The sequence below is a fragment of the Pseudonaja textilis genome, chromosome 9, assembly GCF_049901715.1.
Source record: "Pseudonaja textilis isolate UNSWEBS1 chromosome 9, rPseTex1.2, whole genome shotgun sequence".
NCBI classification, from domain to species: Eukaryota; Metazoa; Chordata; class Lepidosauria; order Squamata; family Elapidae; genus Pseudonaja; species Pseudonaja textilis.
Window position 1 is genome coordinate 23,251,819 of NC_141998.1, and position 19,431 is coordinate 23,271,249.

At 40.7% G+C, this 19,431-nt stretch overlaps 1 long non-coding RNA gene across 2 annotated transcripts in view; it reads left to right on the top strand.

Moving 5' to 3' along the window:
• Nucleotides 1-19,431, top strand: part of LOC148125063 (uncharacterized) — a 558,115-nt gene that overhangs the window by 61,119 nt on the left and 477,565 nt on the right. For both annotated transcript variants that reach the window (XR_015744685.1, XR_015744684.1), the window contains exon 4: nucleotides 14,289-14,368. This is a non-coding gene — a long non-coding RNA (uncharacterized LOC148125063). The remainder of the gene's footprint in view (nucleotides 1-14,288; nucleotides 14,369-19,431) is intronic.

The following is a 19,431-nucleotide window of genomic DNA, read 5'->3' on the forward strand; positions in this document are numbered from 1 at the left end:
AAAAAAAAAAAAAAAATCCCTCCAATCTGAGATTTCTGGGCTTTAGCCCAAAGAGAACCCAAAATGCAACCCCTGCTCCCAATAGTTCATCCTGTCGTCCAATTATTACTTCGTTCCAACTGGAGACTATCTCCAGGCACTCCCCTCCACGCAGAGGTGGTATTCAGCCGGTTCTGACCGGTTCAGGAGAACCGGTAGTGGAATTTTGGAAATAGTTACGAGAACCGGCAAATCCCACCTCTGACTGGCCCCACCCCAACTATTCTCCGCCTCCTGAGTCCCAGCTGATTGGCTGGGTCTTCTTTGGTTGCCCTGCACAGGAGAACGGAGGTTAGTGGGTGAGAAGGGAAGGGGTTTTTTACAGTAACCTTCCAGGCTCTCTGGAAGCTGGAAATGGGCCCATTTTGGGCCTTCCTGAACTTCCGGGAGGCCTGTTTTTCGCCCACCCTGAGCCTCTGTGCATGCTCTGCGCTTCCCTGCATCCAAAACGGGCCACGTGGGGACTCCTGGGAGGAGAGAGGAGGGGCAGGCTGGGCGGGGCCAGCCAGGAGTGGGATTTGGGGTTTCTCCGAACTGCATAGAATCTTAGCTAGGGGCTCCCCTGAACCCCTACGAACCCCCAGCAGCCCACTCTTGGATCTATCCCAAAGGTTAGGATAGGATAGAATAGAATAGAATAGAATAGAATAGAATAGAATAGAATAGAATAGAATAGAATAGAAGACAGAACAGAATAGAAATGAATAGAACAGAACAGAACAGAATAGAATAGAATAGAATAGAATAGAATAGAATAGAATAGAATAGAATAGAATAGAATTGATGGAATGGAATAGAAAATAGAACAGAACAGAACAGAACAGAACAGAACAGAACAGATTAGAATAGAATAGAATAGAATAGAAGTCAGAACAGAATAGAAATGAATAGAACAGAACAGAGCAGAACAGAACAGAACAGAACAGAATAGAATAGAATAGAATTGATGGAATGGAATAGAATAGAATAGAAAATAGAATAGAAAGAATAGAATAGAATAGAATAGAATAGAATAGAATAGAATAGAATAGAATAGAATTTGTCCTTCATCTTTCTTTCTTTTTTCTTCCTTCCTTCCTTGCTCCCTCCCTCCCTTTCTTTCTTTCTTTCTTTCTTTCTTTCTTTCTTTCTTTCTTTCTTTCTTTGTCTCTCTTTCCTTCCTTGCTTCCTCCCTCTTTCTTTCTCTCTCTTCTCTTTTTTTCAGTCCAAATATTGTTTCTCCTCAGTTTTTCTTCTCTTTTCAAAATTTCAATCAACTTTTAAAACATTATTGAAATCAAAGGGACAGGATATCCAAGAACCTACTGTACCGTAGCTTGTGATTCATCCACGCACCATATATAACAAGGTCCACCATCATTTCAGTGAATTGCTTCTCCCCGGCCCCCTCCCCCTGGAATTCAGAGCCAGGAAGACGGAGCAAACCACAAACCATCTTCACCTCATACGACAATTCTGTTTTTTCAAGTGATTTGATTTTTGAAAAAAATTCAGCTCTGGTTTTCTCCACATCTTCTTCCTGCCAGTCTCCTTTGTAGTTGCTTCCCCAGGAACCACAAGGTTGCCTTAAACTTGGACAGAGTTGTTTTCAATTGCTGGGAAAGTGAAAGTCATTCTTAAGAATGCCCAAACCCGCCTGCGAGATCACATCCAAAGGTCACTGCGGTCAAACTGATGGCTTTAGGAAGCCTATGAAAAGATCAGGGAAGCAAGGGGCTTTTTTCTATGTTCCAACCTGGTTACAATCCTCAGCTCTCTGTCAATAGGCCATCCTTCAATGGTGTTGGACAGCTCCCATCATCCTCAGCCAGTTGCTATCCAATTAGAATGAGAAATGTCTCTCAATGATTTTCTCATACACACATGAGCCCAAACTTCCTTCCTTCCTTCCTTCCTTCCTTCCTTCCTTCCTTCCTTCCTTCCATCCATCCATCCATCCATCCATCGATCGATCCATGAACTAATACTACTTCCACCTATGTAGAATTCCAAAGAAGAATTCTGTTAGAATTTGAATTCGAATTAGAAATGTCTCTCAATGATTTTCTTATACATACATGAACCCAAATTTCCTTCCTTCCTTCCTTCCTTCCTTCCTTCCTTCCTTCCTTCCTTCCTTCCTTCCTTCCTTCCTTCCTTCCTTCCTTCCTTCTTTCCTTCCTTCCATCCATCCATCCATCCATCCATCCATCCATCCATCCATCCATGGCCTAATACTACTTCCACCTATGTGGGATTCCAAAGAAGAATTCTCTTAACATTGGATGTCTGAAACAACATCTTTCGTCCCTAATGCATTTAAGTGAATCCACAAATTTACTTTTCTTTTTTCCGTTCCACAACTTTCTCAATAGGCCATCCTTCAGTTGTGTTGAGCCAAACTTCCAAAACTTCAAAAGGATTTGTTGGGAGTTAACATGCCAGCACAACCTGGGTGTAGCCAACTCTGAGGCACATAATTCATTGTCTCCCTTGACCCTGGTTTTCCACACCCCCCCCCACCCCCTGGGTGTGTCATAAATCATATTCTCCAATGGGACACATCCATAGCCCAGAGTCACCAATCATGTTCTCCAGTTAGAATTTTGCGTGGCAGAAACTTCAGTCACCTAGTTACTATCTTTGAAAACTATTTATGGAATGCACTTTCGATTTCCAAGCTGCCGCACTGTTCCCCCCTCCCTTTCTGTTGGCAACTCTAAAAAGACCATAGAAATATTTTATGAGTTGACACTATAGGTGCTCCACTGTTGGAGTTTTTTTTTTTTAACTGGACAATCATTTGTATTGGATTTTTAAGGACTTCTGGCTTGGGACTAGGAAGGTCCCTTCCATCCAGGGGTGGGAAACTGCTGGTATAACAACCAGTTCCATAATCGCGTGCTTTGCGCGCGTGAACCCCAATGCAAAATTCCTTACCTGCCATGTGACTTTGGCAGAATAACACAGCTGAGGAATGGCAATCTGCTCTTCCGTGCTGATCAGCTGGGACGATAAAGGTCAGTACAGCACAGAGGCAGGCAGGTGGACCCACATGAACCAGTTTACTCCCAGCTGATCTTCGGAGGTAGGGGTTTGCCCAAACCGGTCCGAACTGGCAGAATCCCACCCCTGCTTCCATCCCTAGGATTCTATGAGCTCCTTCTTTCTTTTTCTATCAACATTTTATCCCTCCTCTTTCTTTCTTTCTTTCTTTCTTTCTTTCTTTCTTTCTTTCTTTCTTTCTTTCTTTCTTTCTTTCTTTTTTTTTTTTTTGGTCTTTTTTTCTTTGCACTTTTTAAACTTTCCTGGGGCAGCAGCTGTTTGACCCATAGTTGCACCATTCTTCCTTCCCACAGAATATTTGATACTTTGCTTTGGAAACTATGAATAAGAACTTAACATAAAAGGGAAACAGGAAACAGAGGATATTGCTTTACGCCGGAATTCTTCCCCCTCCCCGCTTTCCTCCTCCTCCAAATCATGCCTCGTCATTCATTCACGTAATTTCACTTTTCATTTCATGCAAACGTCGGATTTCACTTGAGCTAGGGCACATCGGTGTAAGTTAAACATTGAGCATCCATCCCACTTCCTTGTAGTGCTTTGATGTTTCGTCAAGAATCTCCTAAGCTAGACATGGTGGTGGGGAAAAGTCTTATTTGGTAAAAGCAAGGATGCTGACTAGGAGTCAGTTTCAATATTGGTAAGATTTCAACCTCCTCAGCCAGATCCTGGCACATAACCTGAATTCCCATCCATATTATATCCATATTATGTAGCCCTAATCACTTTGTGGGGCGCTGTTGAAATTGGAGATAAGGGTGAAGTCCCTGGACAATAATCTGTATGAGTTAGGGAGAAGGGGTACTAAGTCCTCCCAGCAACTCCCAAGAAATCTCTTCGCCAAGAATCTAGTGGTTGACTGGTTTCTCTCCCGAATCTGTTTCCCTCATCTTCAGAGACCAGCGTCTGCTCATACATTGCATTTCATATTCAACATTTATTGCAATCTGTATGGAGAAGGTTTGTGCCCTGAACACTTTCAGACATTTTCATGTGTCTCCATGACCATTTAGAAGGATGTTGCCTCCTTCCTCTTCCATGCTTCTTCCAGCTGGTCTCCCAGTTTTTCCCCTGGAAAGGAATGGAGCATTTTGCTATGATACTTCACAGGCTGTTTTCTAAGGCTAAAGACTATGAAGGTCTCTTATCTAGCAGACTAGATAGATACCCATGCTTTGCTACGAAACTTTGTGATTGGGCTTAGTTTTGGGGGAGGAAAATAAGGGGGGAAAAATCTGCCTCTTCGTACCAGCATTGGTATTCATCTAGCTAGCGTCCGGTCAGTGTGTGAGAGAGTCAAGGGCTGTTTGGAACCTGAAACAGTGTCAGCAAGAAGGAGACAGCAAGGAGCCTGGGCATGGCTTAGCTCAACTGTTCTGTACTAAAGCTGCTTGGTGCTCTGAAACTGAAACTGAAACTCCTCTCTCTGCTTCTGTTTTGCATCTGGAACAGATTTCTTTTCAGGTGGGGACGGGGAGTAGAACTCCTTAGCATCAGAGCATGATAATAATAATAATATAGGAAATACTAATGCTCTGATGGTCAGCTGGAAAAATCCTTTCTTAGTGAGCACCTGGAAGCCAAGAGGAACATAGGTGCCAAATTTCAAGTTCGTAGGCTTTACGGTTCTGGAAATTTTGTGATGATGCATGAGTGGTATTTCGAATATGACACAGAAAGTGAAAGATTTAGCATCTAGGACAGAATTCTGGATTCTAGCAAAGAAGTTCTCTGCTAAAATATCTGCCTAAGACATGTCAACTGAAGATAGAAATGGAACAGTAAGGAGAATAGCTCCCTTCCTGGAGAAGACCTTTTCCTGCTTATGTTGATGTACAGCTTCTCTAGAGTTGAGGAAATCCCTGGAGAAGAATCATGAACAACTGAGGACGTCAAAAGAATGAGCTTTCTAGGAATTGGTAGCTAAGGAACAGCCATGTTTCCGAGATGTGACTCCATCAGATTCTCGGCGGGGAAGGAAGAATTCTTCAGGAATTTTAAGAAATGTATCACCATTCTTCTCGGGGACATTTGACCACAACGATTTTCAGTTCGGAGTCCAGACTCATTTCTGCTGGAAATTATCTAGCATTGGGTGGAAGAAACATTGAGATAACGTATCAGGGAATTCCTAGCAAGCCAGGTCATACCGTGAAATGACCGTCTAAAGCTACAGATTTTCAAAAAGAAGCAAACTCTCTTTGCATTTCTTTGGCCTTTCAAAGACATGACTTAGATTGAGGATAGTTGTGAGTATTTGGGCTGGCTTGGCAGTCTCATTTGAGTGGGATGCCCTTATCTTGCAGGCTCCTTGTCCTCTGACAAAACTGGTATGAGATTTTAACCACAAAGACTTTGTGCAAAGCAAGGCCACACTTGGAATCCTGCATCCAGTTTTGGTCATCGTGATGTAAAATAGATGTTGAGACTCTAGAAAGAGGGCAGAGAAGAGCAAGAAAGATGATTAGGGGACTGGAGGCTAAAACGTATAAAGAACGGTTGCAGGAACTGGCTGTGTCTAGTCTGATGAAAAGAAGGACTAGGGGGGACATGATAGCAGTCTTCCAATATCTCAGGGGCTGCCCCAAAGAAGAGGGAGTCAAGCTATTCTCCAAAGCACCAGAAAGCAGGACAAGAAACAATGGGTGGAAACTAATCAAGGAGAGAAGCAACCTAGAACTAAGGATAAATTTCCTGAGGGTTAGAACAATTAATCAGTGGAACAACTTGCCTCTAGAAGTTGCGAATGCTCCAACACTGGAAGATTTAAAGAAGAGATTGGATGACCCTTTGTCTGAAGTGGTGTAGGGTTTCCTGCCTATGCAGGGGGTTGGACTAGAAGACCTCCAAGGTCCCTTCCAACTCTGTTATTCTAAGTTGAAAGTTTGCTTGTCCCAGTCAATGGTGGGAAGCAAGACAGGCTCCGTGGAATCCTGCTAACTTGACTTTTGGGGTGGCGGCACGATTAAAACCTCCTGCTTGAAAGAAGTTGTAATCCAATGAGCTGTAACATCGAACAGCCTTTGGGAAGCACAGCAGACTTTTCCGGGGGAAGACGGGACCCGTTTTATTTCTCCAGCCAATTCTTTGCTGGGTGCACATATCCTGCAGCACATATATAGTGCCACCTTCTTCCTTGACTGCAAGGATAAATTAGGAATTCCTGACACACCATATTGCTCGGATGGAGAAAGAGGGGGGAGGAAAGCTGAAAGGAAGAAAAGGAACTTGGTGTGTGACTGAGCACTGAAAGAAAATGTAAATTTCAGTCCCAGACTTACTTATTAAAAGAAAGAAAGAAAAGAATGAAACTCGAAAACCCAACTGTTTATTCTTGTCTTAGCCCTGGCATGGCTATCTCTGGAGGGGATCAGACAAAGAGAGGAGAGATTTGTCCCCAATGTCCATCGCTCGAGGTGGGGAGTGGATTCCCACCTCTTTTGATTTTTTCCCCCCTTTTTACAGTAAAAGAGCCCCTCCTCATCTCAAAGGCCAACGTGACGCCCGTACAAAAGAAAAGGAAAAACCAGTTGCTTTTTTTTTTTTTGTCTAACAGCAGCGCATTATGTCTCCAGCTGCTCTGGGTTGGGGCAAGAAAATTGGTTTTGCACTGGGGAAAAATGCTGCGGAGAGAGACGGGATGATTGAGCAGGGGGCTTGCAACCCCAGCCAGATAATGCAGATTCCCGTTAGAAGGTGACAGACAGAAAGCCAGAAGCTTAAGTGTGCTTTAAAAAAAAAAATCTATTCAAGAGATGCAAAACATGATTCCCTTATGAAGATTGCAATATAATTTAGATAAATATAAAGATAGATGATGGACGGATGGATGGACCAACGGACAGATGGACAGACAGACAGACAATAGAGATACAAACAGACAGGCACATAGGTATTACATAAATATATGTATCTCTTCCTGTGTTTTGCATTCAAGAGATGATTCCCTTATGAAGATTGCAATATAATTTGGAAGAGATAGATGATAGATAACTAGCTAGCTAGCTAGATGGATGAATGGAAGACAGGTAAACAGAGATAGAGATAGATAAATGTAAAGATAGATGATGGATGGATGGATGGACCAACGGACAGATGGACAGACAGACAGACAATAGAGATACAAACAGACAGGTACATAGGTATTACATAAATATATGTATCTATTCCTGTGTTTTGCATTCAAGAGATATCTATGATCCCTTATGAAGATTGCCACATACAAGTGAAACTTGAAAAATTAGAATATCGTGCAAAAGTTCATTTATTTCAGTAATGCAACTTAAAAGGTGAAACTAATATATGAGATAGACTCATTACATGCAAAGCAAGATAGTTCAAGCCGTGATTTGTCATAATTGCAATGATTATGGTTTACAGCTCCACAAATCCCACAATCTCAGAAAATTAGAATATTACATGCAATCAATAAAACAAGGATTGTACACAGAACAATATCGAACCTCTGAAAAGTATAAGCATGCATATGTACTCAGTACTTAGTTTGGGCCCCTTTTGCAGCAATTACTGCCTCAATGCGGCGTGGCATGGAAGCTATCAGCCTGTGGCACTGCTGAGGTGTTATGGAAGACCAGGATGCTTCAATAGCAGCCTTCAGCTCTTCAGCATTATTTGGTCTCATGTCTCTCATCTTTCTCTTGGCAATGCCCCATAGATTCTCTATGGGGTTCAGGTCAGGCGAGTTTGCTGGCCAATCAAGCACAGTAATCCCACGGTCATTGAACCAGGTTTTGGTGCTTTGGGCAGTGTGGGCAGGTGCCAAGTCCTGCTGGAAAATGAAGTCAGCATCCCCATAAAGCTCATCTGCAGAAGGAAGCATGAAGTGCTCCAAAATCTCCTGGTAGACAGCTGCATTGACCCTGGACTTAATGAAGCACAGTGGACCAACACCAGCAGATGACATGGCTCCCCAAATCAACACAGACTGTGGAAACTTCACACTGGACTTTAAGTATCTTGCCGTGTGTGCCTCTCCATTCTTCCTCCAGACTCTGTGTCCTTGGTTTCCAAATGAGATGCAAAAGTTGCTCTCATCAGAAAAGAGGACTTTGGACCACTGAGCAACAGACCAGTTCTGTTTTTCTTTGGCCCAGGTAAGACGCTTCTGACGTTGTTTGTTGTTCAGGAGTGGCTTGACAAGAGGAATATAACATTTGAAGCCCATGTCCAGGATCCGTCTGTGTGTGGTAGCTCTTGATGCACTGACTCCAGCCTCAGTCCAGTCCTTGTGAAAGTCCCCAACACTTTTGAATGGCCTTTTCCTGACAATCCTCTCCAGGCTGCAGTCATCCCTGCTGCTTGTGCACCTTTTTCTTCCACACCTTTCCCTTCCACATGCCTTTCTATTAATGTGCTTTGATACAGCACTTTGGGAACATCCAACTTCTTTTGCAATTACCTTTTGAGGCTTTCCCTCCTTATGGAGGGTGTCAATGATGGTTTTCTGCACAACTGTCAGATCAGCAGTCTTTCCCATGATTATGATTCCTACTGAACCAGACTGAGAGACAATTTAAAGGTTTAGGAACCCTTTGCAGGTGTTATGGCTTAATTAGCTGATTAAAGTGGGACACTTTGAGCCTAGTATATTGCACCTTTTCACAATATTCTAATTTTCTGAGATTGTGGATTTGGGGTTTTCATGAGCTGTAAGCCATAATCATCTCAATTATGACACATCACGGCTTGAACTATCTTGCTTTGCATGTAATGAGTCTATCTCATATATTAGTTTCACCTTTTAGGTTGCATTACTGAAATAAATGAACTTTTGCACGATATTCTAATTTTTCAAGTTTCACCTGTAATTTGGAATAGATAGATGATAGATAACTAACTAGCTAGCTAGTTAGATGAATGGATAAATGGAAGACAGATAGATTAAACAGAGATAGAGATAGATAAATATAAAGATAGATAGATGATAGATGGATAGATAGATAGACAGACAGACAGATAAAGAAATAGACAGATGATAGATAGATAGATAGATAGATAGATAGATAGATAGATAGATAGATAGATAGACAGATAATAGAGATACAGACAAGCACATAGGTATAGGCACATAAATATATGTATCTATTCCTGTGTTTTGCATTCAAGAGATACAAAACATGATCCCTTATGAAGATTGCCATATAATTTGAATCTATCTATGTCTGTCTATCTATCTATTTATCTATCTATCATCAATCTATCATCTATCGAGAGACTGACAGAGACAGAGAGACATATATATACCTATTCCAATTTTGCATTCAAGAGATGCCAAGCATAACATTGCCATATAATTTGGAAGCTCTCTTTCTCTCTCTCTCTCTCCCCCTCTCCCTCTCCCTCCAGCCACACACATAAACACGCATGTACACATTGCACACATACACATGTCTATTCCAAATTAAAGCAACCTATTTCAACACATTTGGCTCCTTTTCCCTCCTGTTGCCTCTCTCTGAAAAACAAAAACCAAAAAAACCAAAAAAAAACCAAGCCCATTTCCCTGAACCTCTCTTCCTCCCTCCCTCCTCTCCCTCTCCCTCTCCCAACTTGCTAAGTTTGAAAGATGATACAGATAACAATTTGCTTTGCCCGTTGAGGCATTAAAAGCCAGGATTACTGCAAAGCATCGGTGTTCCTATGCCGCAGCAGAGCGTGATCAGAATGCAAGATGGGATTTCTGTATCAGCAGCGAGAGAGAGAGAGGCGAAGGCACGGTGCTGGCATTCAGAGTTTCCTGCAAGTCTCCTTAGCAACTTGTCTGACATCTTTTTAAAAATGTTGGCAAGGGCAGAGGGGGTTGTGTCCGTGTGTGTGTGTGTGTGTGCGTGTGTGTGTGTGATCGTGTGTCTGTGTCTGTGGGTCTGTATGTGCGCGCAACATCCCTAAGGCCGTCCCCCAAATTTCTCATGCAATAAAAACATGCCTTTCCATTATTATTTTTTTTTTAAAAAAGAATAGTTTTATTTTCCACCGAATCCTTGTGTCCCGATGTGCAATGAGCGGGTTTAATTAGTGGGGGGGTGGGCAGAGGTGTTTCTCCCCCACACCCTTTTGGAAATGGGTGTGTGTGCTTTTCCTGCAGAGAAAGCCCCAGGCAACTGGGTTTTCCCCAGTTTCTTCCCAATTTGGCACAGATATTTCCCCACCTATTCCCACACACACCCCCTGCTTTTTTTTTATTCACTTCCCCTCCTTGAGGTGCTGAAACATTAGCAAAAGCCTCTTGTTTGTTAAACAATTTGGAAGGCGTTTGGTTGGCAGGGTTTTGCTTCTTTTAATTATTATTTTTAGACCAGAACCGGTAAAACAAAAGAAAAAAAAAAAAAGCAGCAAGCTTCGGGTGCCCGAAATCTTTTTTCTTTCTTCCTTTACTTTCTTCCCTCCCCCAAAACCCTCCTGTTTTTCTTTCTTTTTTTTCTTCTCCCTCCTTTTCTATCCCTCCCACAGTTTTCTTTCTTTTTCTTTTTCTTTTTCTTTTTAAACTTGACAACTGAAGAATAAACTCCTTTGGGGAGGAGTGGCGATGAAGGTACGTTGTATTTTGTGGTGGTGGGGTGGGGGGAGAGAGGGAGGAATAAGAGAGAGAAGAAAGGAAGTTAATATGGATGGGTGGGTGGGTAAAAGGGGGTGTCGAAATCTGAATTTGGCATAGGAAATCCGAGACTGTAGTTGCCTCGGGATAACTCAAGGGAGAGAATTTCTGTTGGGTGCAGCAGCCTTAAAAAAATTGTCGCTGGGTATTTGGGAAATGGTGAACTCCAAGGGGGCCGTGGGCCGCAGAGTGAATAGGACGGAGAAATATATATATATATATATCCATAGAGAGAGAAAATAAGCCTGGGTGTTTGGTTTTGTTTAATTTTTGTTTCTTTTTTTCTCCTTTTTTTAAAAAAAACTCTTGTTTTGCTTTTTCGGAAGGACTTGTGGAGTTGGCTGCCATTCAAACAGATGTTCCTTGTCTTTGCAGAGTTAAGCGGGGTTTTTGTATTGGAGGGGAAAAAAAAGAAAGAAAAGAAAAGAAAATAGATATAAGAAAAGAGGGCAGGAGAGCAATGGAGTTTTGGAAAGGTGGGTGAGGGCTACTAATGTGTGTTGAGGGAGAGAGAGAGAAAGAGAGAGATACAGAAAGAGAGAGAGAGAGAGAAAGAGAGACAAAGAGAGAGAGAGAGAAAGAGAGAAAAGTGTGGTTTTTGTGTGTGTCTGTCTCTGTGTGCTTCTTTCCACATCAGAATCAATTTTTCTCTGAAAAGCTGATCATGGGGTTACTTTCGTGGCTCTTGACAAAATGGAGAGGAAAACAACCTTCCTTTTTAAGGTGGTGCTTTGTGTATGTGTATGTGTGTATGTATGCATTCGTGTCTTTGTGTGCATGTATGTATAGGTGTCTATGTGTCTGTATGCATGTGTGCACACATATACTCACATGCAAACACACACACACACACACACAAATAGAAAGGTTTTCTGTTCGAAATCCTCTTAGAGACTCCCGGTAAGTGAATGTTGGTTGTGGGCTACACGGCGGAATCTTTCACTTTTATTTCTTTTTTTCACTTTGGATTTTTTTTGTTTGGTCATATTGAAAAACTATTTCGGTGGGCTGTCCCGTAAGATCCCACTCTTGCTACCGTGGCCGCAAAAGTCTGAAGGCCTTTTTTTGCCAGTTTCTTAGAGAAAATTTATTCTTTCCACGGCAGAAATTCAATGAAATGTGAATGATCTTTATTTATATCTATTTAACTTCTATATATCTCTATCTATCTATCTATCATCTATCTATCTATCCATCCACCCACCCGCCCACCCATCCAGTCATCCATCTGTCTGTCTGTCTATCTATCTATCTATCTATCTATCTATCTATCTATCTATCTATCTATCTATCTATCTATCCATCCATCCATCCATCCATCCATCCAGTCATCTGTTTGTCCATCCATCCATCCATCCATCCATCCATCCAGCCAGCCAGCCAGCCAGCCATCTATCTGTTCATCTATCTATCTATCTATCTATCTATCTATCTATCTATCTATCTATCTATCTATCTATCCGTCTGTTTGTTTGTCCATATCTATCTATATCTTTGTGCCTGTCTATTTGTATCTCCATTCATCCCTCCATATCCTATCTATGTCTATTTCACTCTGCCCACCCTCTGCATATAGCAAGTTAAGTATCCGGAGCAGCATGATTTCAAATTAGATATTGACAAGTGTTCCAATGGGGGATTCAGGGAGGGACCCCAACAAACTGAAATAATATAACAACTGATCAATATTGCAACCACATTTTTTTCTCTTTAGATTTTGTATTTCATGCTTCCTGTCTACATCATCTAGTCAACTTCGTTTAAAACAAAGTGAACAAAAAAACCCACTCTCCCTTCATTTTTTTAAAAAAAATATTAATTCCAGTTGGAACATCCATGCTATGGACTAAGTCAATTCTTTTCATCTTCCAGTTTTTTTTTAAAAAAAAAGATTGATGGATTAATTAGTCTTCATTGAAATGTAAAATATATTGTTTTTGACAGGACAACATTACTTGCTTGGTAAACTCTGGTCTACAGTATAGAGTTCTAATTATTATGTGGATAAGCAAAATAGTGTGCTTAGAAATAAACAGTATTTACAATCGTATATTACTTAGAATGAAAAGTATTAACTAGTTCAATAGTTAAGCATTCTATATATTTTTCTATAGCTTACTATATATAAATGATCCAAACCATTTAGAAAAAGTAGAATTCTCATGAAGGTCACCCATTGTTAGATCATTCTTCCATGTCTCCTCAATGAATGTGGTTTTTAAAAAATCCCACATTATTTGCTAGGTAATTCTCTAAACCATCCTTATCAGTTAGGTTGTTGCATTAAAAAAGCAATAGTAAAGCTCATAATTATTATTATTATTATGATGATTTTTAATGAGACTGGAGAAAAGCACAAGAACATGATTGCATTTGAACCAGTTTCCATTTCTATTCTGAATTTTAACACTGATTTGGCCATTAATTCTCCCCCCAGAAGCAAATACAGAGGTCAGAATATCAAAAGTGTTTGGAAAAAGAAAGGAAAGGAAGGAGAAAGAAAGAAAGAAAAGCTGGGAAAGAGGGAAGAAAGAAAGAAAGAGAAAGAAGAAGGAAGAAAGGAAAGAAAGAAAGAAAGGAAGGAAGGAAGGAAGGAAGGAAGGAAGGAAGGAAGGAAAGAAAGAAAGAAAGAAAGAAAGAAAGAAAGAAAGAAAGAAAGAAAGAAAGAAAGAAAGAAAGAAAGAAAGAAAGAAAGAAAGAAACCATTCTTTTGGTTTCAAGCTTTCATGTCCTTGTTATGGGAAATGTGAACATGAAAATGAGGTCTTTCAAGTTACCTCCCACATAGAATCATTTACGTAACTATGGTGGTGAATAAATTCAGACATTTTAAGTCCTCCTGCTATTGGACTAGTGTCTTGGACTGGTCATTTCATAAGAAGAAGAAAAAAGTCAGGATTTTAAGCATGAGAAAAATACATAACTCCAACCCTTTTCTAGATATAATTTTATTTCTCTAAAGATGATTATCAAAGTCATATCTATCATCCATATTTATCTATGATCTGTCTGTCTGTCCATCTATCCACCCACCCATCTATATATTCATCCCTCCGTCTGTCTGTCTCCTACTGTATCTACTCAGTATTTATCTTTCTCAGGGGTCCTTGGTGCTCTCTGAGCTTGGTTGTTTTCTTGTAGACGTTTCATTACCAAACTAGGTAACATCACCAGTGCTAGTCATTATGGATGATGTTACCTAGTTTTGGTAATGAAATATCTGCAGGAAAATAACCAAGCTCAGAAAGCAGCAAGAACCCTACATTTCAACCCTGAACTACAAATACACACCTTCATTTCGCTCTCTCTACTTTCCCTTCTCTCTCTCCCTCTCTCTCCCCCCACCTCCATCTATCTAGATTTTTATTTGCCACCCCCTGTTAGCAGCTGTGTGGTCTTAGTGGTTGCAAAAGAAACAATAAACTGAGAGGCAAAATCAGCAAACTTGGCAAGAGAGTAGCTTGGGCTGGCAGTTAAGCGTCCAGCTGGGGTATAGAGGGAATAGCTTTCTCTAAGGATCTCCGCTGTGGGTTCCTTTCTCCTCCCTCTTATGTGTGTGTGATTTTTTCTTTTTTTTTAACAATCTCAGCAGCTGGAGCAGTTATTCCTCCATCCGTGTGAAGAGTCAAAAAGTTAGAATGGAGAATTCAGGCGCTCATATGGAGCAAGGTAACGTTTCTCTCTCTCTTATCACCTTTGCTGATATGAATCTGCAGCAAAATTCTCTTCGTAGCTAGTTGGGGTAATTGTTCTTGTTTTTTTAATAATCTGGCGTTAGATGCAAAGTAACCTCTTTGTTCCTGAGGCTTATTTGACGATATTCAAATTAGCAGAATTTTCTAGTGTCAAAAATTACATTTTATTATGAGTTATCTTCTTCTATAAGTGGATTTATGTTTAGCTACATAGCGAGAGGAAAGGAGGAAGAGATAGAAAGAGAAAATGCTGTGCTCCTTAAATCTTTCTGTGAAAATGTAAACGCACCTAAATAAACATTTTTTTCATAAATTTGGGCCTAATGAAATGATATCTTGCATTTAGCAAGGGTTTCTACAACATTTTGATGCTGTTCCTGCAAGTATCTCAACAATTATACATATTCTTTTTTCTACCCAAGGTATTAGCAGTTTCAGTGTTTTTGGAATGTCAGAAGGAGGTTGTAGAAGAATATATTTCTAATTCTTGAAAGTTTGGGAAAACAATGAGTAGCTTAATGAAGAAATCTAGACACAAATGACCAAAAGCCAACATAGTCACAAGGTACTTTTATTTCGACACAGTCTGTATTTCACATTGTTTGACAAGTCTCTTGAAAAGAATAATGCAGACTGCTTGAAAACCATATATGTAGCGGATGCAGAATTGTTGAATGTAACACGCAGAGAGGGGGAAAAATTTTCTCTTTCAAAATGGCTTTCTAATCAAAGTTCCTTTTTCTAGTTTCTACTGAAACTTCTTGTCACAAAATGCTTAGAATCTTGACTTTGTAGTTTTTGCACCAATGTCTATTCACATCGTTTTTAAAACTGTCTCCAGAAAATCTCAAAGCTTAAGAATCTCTATCGTTGCTTGATTAATGCTACATCCACGGAACACAATAAACCAAGTTTACTAAAATGACTTATTTTCTGTTATAGTCTGGATTCATGGAACAGACTCAGCCACGCTTATGTACCCAAGTAATTAATATTAACCCTAACCAAGCTTGGCATATTGTCGAGATACTTCTGCTAATTTGGGTGAACACATCTGCAAAAACTTATATTTTTTTCCCAATGATAGTTGTCTTTTTGATATGCTGAAGCCTTTTAGGATAGTACAAAAAGAATTGTACTTACGTATTTCTCTTTTTGACATGAGCAAAAAGAGGTATTTGAGACTGTGATACCCCAATCAAGTATCTTCCCATACTTAGTATAAAATATAGAAGCAAAATACAAGGAAATCTCTTTTTTCTCCTATGTTTATCTGAGCATTTCTCTCAGGTTATTCTCTCTTCAATGATACCTTTGCAAAATAAGAGGGCAAAATTATTTTAATTCCTGCAGAATGTATTGCATTCTTACAAATGGGGAAAGGCATGTGTTTGTATTTTTTTAAAAAATCGTAGGCAGTTCAGTTTAACTGTGAGACAAAGAGAATATTTGTTTAATGTATGATTTGCTGGAGAGGAGGCCATGAGGTCTGTTTCCATCCATTCTTTCCTCCACTTATTACTTTATTACTTCACTAAATTCTGCCCCCCAAATCTTTTCGTAAAGCGTTTCCACTCTGGGTGTTCAGACTAGTACTCCTATCATTCCCCAACCGTAACGAGTTGTACTCCAACACACTTGGAGCTTCCATCTTAGGAAATGCTAATGAACCAGTGCTTAAAATGGGGTTTAGCTACTACACCGGCTATCGATGGCATGGCAGAGCGTTTTTTTACTTAACGTGGGCCCTGCTCATTGTCACTAATAAACCTGCGTGTTCTGTGAAAACAGCCCTATTGTGTATTTGTGCTCATTTTGGAGATCAGATTTGGGATGAGGAGAAGTAAATGCCCTCTTGCAGGTCAGGTACAGGCAGAGATAACGGTCAACTTATGACCACAATGGAGCCCCAATTTTGTGTTGCTGAATGTCAATTGAGTTTTGCCCCCATTATATGACTTTTCTTTCCATGTTGGAAAAGGGAATCACTGCAGTTGTTAAATTAGCTGCATGGTGGTTAAGGGGAATCTTGTTTCCTCCTTAATTTGGCTTGTCAGGAGGTTGCAAAAGGGGATCATGTGATCCCAGGGCCAGAGGTGGGATTCAGCCAGTTCTGACCAGTTGTGGAGAACCAGTAGCGGAAATTTTGAGTAGTTGGGAGAACCGGCCAATCCCGCCTCTGACTGGTCCCGCCAACCCCATATCTATTCTCTGCCTCCTGTTGAGTCCCAGCTGATCGGCTGGGTCTCCTTTGGTTGCCCTGCCCAGGAGAACGGAGCTGGAAAGCAGGTTAGTGGGGGGGAAGCAGAGGTGGTATTCAGCCAGTTCTGACCGGTTCTGGAGAACCAGCAGCGGAAATTTTGAGTAGTTTGGAGAAGCAGCAAATACCACCTCTGACTGGCTCCGTCTTCATCTATTTGCTGCCTCCCGTTGAGTCCCAGATGATCGGCTGGGTCTTCTTTGGTTGCCCTGCCTAGGAGAACGGAGCCGGAAAGCAGGTTAGTGGTGGGGGGAGGGGGATTTTAGAGTATCCTTCCCCACCAAGCCACACCCACAGAACCAGTAGTAAATAAATTTGAATCCCACCAATAAATAAATAAATTTGAATCCCACCACTGCCCGGGACACTGCAACAATCATAAATATGAGTCAGTTGTCGAGCGTCCAAATGTAAAACACATGGCTATGAGAATGTTCCAATAGTTATAAGTGTGAAAAATGGCCATAAGTCACTTTTTTCAGTGCTGTTCTAACTTTGAACAGTCACTAAGACCATTGTAAGTCAAGGACTACCTCTACTATAGTCTCCAAAATTACAACAAAAGAAAGATTTCTCTCTCTCTCTTTCTCTCCCCTTCTCTCTGTCTCTCTGTCTGTCTGTCTCTCTCTGTCCCTCTCCCTCCCCCCACCCCCGTGAAAATCCCTCTACTCAAAATACCTTTGTTTAAAGGGGTACTTGAATGGTCTATCCCAAAGGTGCTTTTTCAGGAGGCAACTCGACTCTCTTGTTTTTTCTTTTTGAAGACATTTCGCTTCTCATCCAAGAAGCTTCTTCAGCTCTGACAGGATGGTGGGGAATAGAAGGATTTATACTCCTTGCAGACAGCTGGTCATTTGCATCCTTTTAGAGGGTCATTGAGGCCACTTGGAGAAAAAGAGAAAACAAGAAAGTCCAGTTGTCTCCTGAAAAAAAGCACCTTTGGGAAAAACCATGACCTGGATGACTGAAAATCTCTACAGACTTTGAGTGGTCTACAGTGTTGGGGCACCAAGGGGAAGTAACCAGCATTAAGCTGACTTTATCTGGGCGGAAAAGCTAAACTGGGTCACACCATGCTAGCACCTGGATAGGAGATTCCCAGGTTGCCCCAAGACTGTAGGCTATCAAGAGTCTATCCATCGTAACACTATCTAACACTTCCTAGATAGTGCTAAATGTCTAGGAAGAATACAGAGGCAAACCATACAGTACTTGTGCTCTTTCCAAGAAAAATGGATGGATGAGTTCATGAACTATTACGAGTTAATTTCAACTTGAAAGAGACTTGTTAGAATAGCTAGGTACCAGTAGAGTAAAAGATTTCAATATTTTAACCACTATTATCTATAGCGATCAAGCTTGTAAGATGCTTTCAGGGATGGCTCTTTCACGTAGAGTTTTCCCATTGTGCAGAAAAAAATGACCTTCTGCTGAAGCCTTAACTTTATGCCAATTCCATTGGCCTTCATGAAGGCTTTGCATTACAGATGAAAACGGAAGGTTCCTTTGAATTATATTTTCAATTTCTTATCTTGACCATAGGGAATTGATTTGGTCTACCTATAAAACTCATGTTGCTAACAGTATGTGGACTTTGCATGAAGATGGGGTCCTATGAGACTTGGTTTGAATTTAGGGTTGGATACAAACTGATCTAAAAAAAAAAAATCAAAGTAAGCAATAAACAATCCATGTGCATCTTTTGGGGAACCTGGTGAGATACTGTAGGGTGATAGATTGAAATGATGCATTAATTGTTTCAATCTATAAAGGATGATGACTTACTCTACAGTAATGTGGTTTGCTTGGTTGGGTTTAGTGAGTTGAGTGAATTCCATTGTACTTTGTAAGTCATTGCTAATGGCTTAGCGTGTCACTTTTATTGTTCCATAACTCATGAATAGAAAAGTGTGCAAGCAGTGTGTAGACATATTGTAACCCATGCTACTCTTTCAACAGCAGGAGATGAGACTATTCCATGGGATCAAACAAGAAGTATTTCCAGTCCACCTTTCTTACTGGGCCATATCTCTTAGCAAATCCTAACATAATTTGCGTCGTGTTGACATAACATATTGTGTAAACTCAATCACTTTGATTTGTCAATAGGGCGGAATATAAGGCATGAATTTTCCAGTGCACCTGCGAGCAGGCCAGGGCTGAGCAAACTATAGGTTAATGTGCTCTATGGTTGCAGCTCCGTGATTGGAAACTCAAAAATTAGTATATGAGCTTCTATCCTAATGTAATCAAGAGTAATCACCACTGATAGTTCAATCCACCCTGAATTTTACAGGATTGTATGAAAAGGAAAAGTATGATTCCCTAATACTGGTGACCTCCTTCGAAGAGATGAATCAGAACCCCAGGAGAATACCTGGTTTCATTCATGAATTCCCATGTATCCAAAGTCCCTCCTAGAACACTGTTTCATTTGGTGGTATCAAACAAAAACATTTTAAAAATTCCTTAGGCATTATAACAGCTTAGTAGTATGGACTTCCAGTTGTTGATAGTCTGCAATTTAAGCAGTTCCCAACCAGCACAGCCAATAGTGAGGAATGCTGGGAGATGTAGTTCAGCAACATGCAGAATGTCTATGGTACTCCATTGGGCTCAAGTTAGCTTACTCCTAGAATCATAGAGCTGGAAGGATTGGTGGCATCAGATCTACTATCAGTGTTGATTTATCTGCTTGTTTATTTTATGATGTAGGAAGTTCTACTTGTTTGTCTTCTTGATATTTGATGGCATAGTGTGCTCAAGCTAATTTTGAC